This window comes from Gobius niger (assembly GCF_951799975.1).
Source record: "Gobius niger genome assembly, chromosome: 14".
NCBI lineage: Eukaryota > Metazoa > Chordata > Actinopteri > Gobiiformes > Gobiidae > Gobius > Gobius niger.
Window position 1 is genome coordinate 8,172,114 of NC_136865.1, and position 6,000 is coordinate 8,178,113.

The 6,000-nt window shown below is 43.1% G+C and overlaps 1 protein-coding gene across 1 annotated transcript in view; it reads right to left on the reverse strand.

The window, feature by feature from the left end:
* LOC306974123 (retinoic acid receptor beta-like) overlaps window positions 1-4,212 on the reverse strand; it is a 300,752-nt gene extending 296,540 nt beyond the window's left edge. Inside the window, exon 1 of the mRNA XM_079571267.1 lies at window positions 3,858-4,212. The gene's annotated coding sequence lies outside the window, so the exon portion shown is untranslated. The remainder of the gene's footprint in view (window positions 1-3,857) is intronic.
* Between the last annotated feature and the right edge of the window lie 1,788 nt (window positions 4,213-6,000).

The window sequence follows — 6,000 nt, forward strand, 5'->3', positions numbered from 1 at the left end:
ATGCGGTCATTAAAATTTCATGGTGGAGATGAGGTCTTAATCACAGCCGCATTTCATTAATACATTTTTATCTTTTTATCATAATTTTTCCCTTTTTTTCTTCTTTTTTTTCATCCATCCCATCGTTATCTTTTTTTTTTTTTTTTTTTGCTGTTATTAATCAAAGCACTAGTCGCATAGTTCACCTTTCTTGTGTTGATTTCAAGGACGACAAAAGTGAGGTTTTGTCATCCATGTTTGTTTCTTCTGTCTATGTCTTTTTTTTTTTTTCCAATTTGTTCGTGTTATTTACATTTCACAGATTTTACAAACAGTAATTGGAGAACGCAAGCGCCTAGTAACTTGGAATGATTTCCGATTTTAGAAAGTGTTGAAATAAATACTATTTGAAGATGGTTTTGAATAGAAAACCTATTGATTTCAGCGGTAATATGAAGGAATTTGTGCTTTATGTGCCTCTTATTGATGAGAAGTAGATTGAATTCCAAATATTGAAAACTAATAGTTCAAAATAATAATAAGATCATGTTTTATACATAGATTTAAATTGGCATTGCTTGAGTGAGACAAGACAGAAACTCCTCCTCTTTATGCTCTTCCTCCTGTTGTCCATAGAAGTCCTGAATACTGGCTGGTAAAAGATCGTTTTTTAACTTTGAACATCATTATTGCGTTGAAAGAGTTTATTAGATCTTTCAATTGAAGTAGATTTGACTTTAGGAAAAGAGGGCGGGTATGATCACTCTGTCCTGCATTATGAATTACACAAACTGCTCTTTTCTGGAGAATGACGGGGGAATTTATATTACAGCGGCAGCCGTTCCCCCAGACTTCAATACAATATAATATATGTTTCTATATCATCAGTGTCACTTAAAGCTTTCGTACCTGATTTTTTTTGGTGTTGTGGAATACATTTATTTTTGCCACCTCAGAGTATGTTGTAAACACAGTAAAACACAGACCTTGTTGTATTGTCTTCACCTAAAGTTTTATTGAGCAATGGATGATACAAGTCGAATCTAAATTAGTGGAATTTATCTTGGGGATGGAACGCCTCTGCTTTACTTTGTCACCATTCAATGCAGTATATTTATATATATAAATATAATTATTTGAACATTCTGATACACAGGACAGACTGTGAGAGCTAGAAACAAGTTTGGGCCAAAACAAAAACTGTCACTTTTTGAACAGGAAATATCAGGTACCCCAGCTTTAATACTGTCATTATTTGTAGCAGTGGTGGTATTTACCGTGACACCAGTCTTTGCAAACATAAATAAACAGTCGGAGGGCTGACTGCGCAGACGTGCAGTCTCGCTTCCCTCAGTCTGCCCCAGGGCAGCTGTGGCTACACAAGTAACTTGCCATCGCTATGGCTGAGTAACTTAGTAACCTTAACAGTATTTGGTGCACAACACCGGAACACATGATTATTCCAATTTAAAACTCCAGAACCACAGAACAGAAGGATATTTCATAATACTTTGTACAAAACACTTCAAATCATTTATCTGAGCTTGGAGTGGGACAAACAAGTGCTGTTCCAGGATCCATCAGACATCAATTTTCTAACAATGGTCAGTCCTGACCTTCACAGAGTATGGAGCCATAATGGCTACAGTGTTGTGCTTTGAGAAACTTCCCCACACGTGCGTGTAGCCATTATCAAACACGTACAAGTCATTCAAAATGCGGGGCTTGGTGTAGCAGTATGATTATTTCAAATGCAATAAAACAATAATAATAACACAAAAAAAACCTGTTTAAATCCTCTCGGGTGACTTTGAAACACGCGCTCGTCTGTCACGGCTTTGGTCTGGACCCCCCCTTGTGGCCGCTTTGGCGATGGGACGGCGGAGCGGCTGCGCGGCGCATACAAGTGGGTTAATTAAAGAGATTCATAAGTCAATCTCTGAACATTAGCGGAGGGAAGGGGAGAGGGAGTGGTGGGAGGGCAGAGGGAGGGAGGGAGGGAGGGAGGGAGGGGAGGGTGCGAACGCGTAACGGTTAGGATATAGGAGACATCAAAGGGCTTAGGAGAGGAGCCTTGAAGGGAATGGGGAATGAGCGCGGCGCGGCAGAGGTGGGACGGGAGACGCAGGGGTAAAGAAAGCAGCCCTATACAGTGGGGGTGCACACAATAGGAGGGGGGTATGTAATGATATGATAGAGCCTGCGACTGACTGTCAGGATATGATGAATAAAGTACACGTGGAGTGAAAAAAAATAAAACATGTACATTTCCCAGTCTAATTACATCAAGCGTGTACAAATCTAACAAAGCGATCACTCGAGGCTTTGGAATCAGGCGTCATTTGTCGATTATTTTTAGGTCTTTCACAAGCTTTGCGACAATTTGCAACACATGCGTGCAATACCTTTTGTTGACACGAGCAAGACATCCGATTTTGGTTTGTCTGACATTCGCAGAGTGAAAAACACACCGGGAAAGAGGAGCGAGGAGCTCAAGGTCCCGTCAAAACATTTGCACATAAAACATTGAAGATCGTCTTAAAAAAATAAACAAAGCCACACAATCGTTAGAATAGAATTTAACTAAAAAAAAAAAAAAAAAAGGGTGCTTGTTCAAAGTGCAATGTTCAGGAGCTCAACACCAATTTCTACAGCCACACCGGCGCTGGGTTAGAATGACAGGAGAGTGGCTGCCCAGTTGCGCCTATACTGTACACATACCCTCCACCACCAGTTACTCCCTCACTCGTTCCAAAGGATACACTGACCTGCCAACCTTTTATATCATAAACTCTCTCACCACTATAGGCCGCGGTGTTTGAGGCGGACTGCGTGGGAATATGACGCCGGCGTGTCCTTGCGCACCTCGAATCGTCAGATTTAAGTCGAGCTGATGCATTAGCGTGATTGCGGTATATACAGCCCTGGGGAGGGAGGGGGGGAGATCCTTTAAGACGGGCCTGTTTGCGTTGAGCACACCGCTATGTGTCCATCGTCCTCTTCAAAGTCTGTCTGACAGTTAACGCTCTTCATTTGTTGGCACCGCCGGAACCTGATAAAGTAATGGATCGAGACTTCTTTTTTTTTTTTTCTTTTTTTTTTTTGCTTGTTTGAAAGAGGTTGTCCATCCGTTTTGTGACATTTCTCGGTCATTTATTAGTGTGTGCAGCAATTCTATTCATCGTTTAGACCTATTTCAAGAGGGAAAAGGATGTGGAATGTGTCATGTTTTTTTCTGTTTCAGGACTTTTTCCATCTGCATCACTTGGTTCCAAAGCTGTTTTCTCTCCTGTTTGTGTCTCTATGTGTCGTTTTACTCGTTCACAAAGTTGTGCTGATGTTTTGCTCATGTGACTTTTCTCGTCAATCAGAGGTCAAATAAGAGAAAGGCAATCTCGGCCAAAAGCGGGTAACAAAACAACCTAAACTTACAATGGGAATGTTTATATCGTTGCACATCTCCAGACACACGCATCGTTTGTTTGCATGAAAAAACAAAACTGATATGAGCCAATAAGTAGCATCTTTACGCACGTGTTTGCCGTGGTCACCTGTTTGTGTCCTCAACAGGTAAGCTCCAAATCCAATGTCAAGCTTTACCCAAGCATCAATATCCACTTAAACTCATCACAACCTACTGTAAGCTTTCCTACGGAGTTTCCCCCCTCTCCAAAATGTCGACGCTCTGTCTTGCACCGCTGTGGCGCCGCGCGCGTCAAGTGCCAACTCACAAATTCACCCCCCACACGGAACAGAATTACACGCCGCCCGCAGCCGAGCGCGCTTCAACTTTTTTTTTTTTACGCACAAGTGCCAATGTCCACCCGGGTGACCAAGCGCTCGCACCGGGAGAGATAAAGCGCGGCGTTAGGACTTACGTGCGCGTCGCCTCCTCCGTTGACATCTCGATCCCCGACGTGCGTCCTCGCGTTCGGCAGATTAACCACCAGACCCGGGGAGCGGAGAGGAGAAAGTGTGCAGTAAATTCCCTCTGTGACGCGAAAAAAAAAAAAAAAAAAAAGGTGAAGTCCGATTTGGCACAAGGGCGAACGCGGGGGCGAAGGAAAGTCCGAAGGATCGTTACGTTACGCGCGATTTTTTTTTTTTTGGAGGGGTGTTTTATTTTGTGCGTGGGAGCGCGGATGGAGAGCGCCGCGCGGGGTCTCGTGCCAAAGCGAAGGGGGGCGCGCTCTTCGCTCTGACACGGTGCACCGCTTGACACCGCCGTTTAGGAGGCGCTGACATGCACGCACGCACGCGCTCACGCAGGCAGGGGGGGGGGAGATGTTATTGTATACAGTAGAAAAGCAAAGGCTACTTCAGACTTTACTTGACATTGGGTGATTAAAAGTGCCTGACAACAGAATATGACTTGTGTCTGACTTCAATTGTGACTATTGACTTCTTGATTATTTTTTAACAAAAGCCAATCAATGTGGAATAATCTCCCTCTACAATTTAGCCCGTGTAATTCCCATTATACATCATTTAGATCCAATTCAGCTCAGTTCTGTTCTGACTTTTAGTCCTGTTATCGACCGGGTTTTAGCTTTGGTTCTCTGAAAGAAACTTTATCCTGTTCTTCCTCTTCTTACATGGTACATTTTGTAAAGCTACTGATAAACACAACAAAGAAAAACACATACCATTACCACTTAAATGTTCTTCAATGGTAAAAGGCAAATACGAAACTTATTTTAAATTAAGAATAAGAGAAAACTACCACCAAGGACATACACAATTCATGGCTCCAAAGCATGACTTTAATTTCAATTGGAACTTACCCCGCGTGTGTGGACAACCGAAGAGTGAAGGGTGAAGTGTCTTGCCTTAGGACACTTGCTTGCAGTTAATGTTGTCAGCCTCGTTTTTTTTTACCGCTTCACTCCTCCATTGTGGATGGCGAAGTCCTTGAGTTCTGCTGGTACCTGCACGTGCACAGATATCAGTGCTTCTACCCATGTTTCACACATTCCTATTTCTATCTTCTAACTGACCTTTAGTTTCTTCCCGCATATTCAGTCGAGCGCTCAAAACACTTGACCCACCTGCTGATGTCATTAGGTGGTGCTTTGTCGGCACCGCTCCAATAGCTTCCGCAAAGCAGTTTTTCCAAAATTGACTTTTTGTGTTTTCTGCTCTGAAAATAGGATTGAACTGCTTTCATGTGTAGGCCTGTATATAAGAAATGTCAGTGCTTAATCTGCCCAAAGGTGTCTAAAAACTCTGAAAAGTGAGTGATATGGGGTCTTTAACACTGCGAAGCATTTTACCCGAATAGAATAAAATATAAGCATGAATACCATTAGACAAGCAGCAACTTCACTCTCTCTTGGTACAGCAGCATTTTGTGTTTTTTTTTTACTGCAGAGAATCCATACTAGCCAGATTAAACAAACAGCTAGCTTATGAGCTAAAGACATTTGAGACCTACACATTTCTTCTTCTGAAACAAGGAAGAGGCACCACGAGCCCCCCACACCTGCAGCACAGCGGGGGCGTCACAAGAGGTGGAACAGGAAACCAAAAAGGGACAAACGAGGAGGTACCTGGGCAAGACTCACAGCTAAGCCACACATTTATCACTACTATTGTTCTGGCTAGTGTTCGTTCACTGGAGAATAAGACTGATTATATTCTTCCCAGAAGATGGTGAAAGACTGTTGTGGAGCGGAGGGAGCTGCGTAGGATGAAGAGGAGGGAGAAGGTGGAGGAGCTGACCAGAGCAGGACACCACGCTCTGAAACGGGGACAAACCCAGCCCCAACCTCCAAAAACATGCTGGTCAGGTTGTTCCATCTGAACGCAATTTTGTTGTACAATTGCACTTGCTTAGGGCTCTGGGTGCAGTTATCAATAAGATGAAATTATGTCCTGATTTGATTTTCATTACATTCACTCAGCTCTATGACTCAATGGTAGCTTCTATGCTGCAGGAGTACGGGGTCTTGAGGAGGCTGCAGAACTCTGTCCAAAGCAGAGCTATGAGGTATTTCCTTGGTGTCCATAAATTGACCCCTA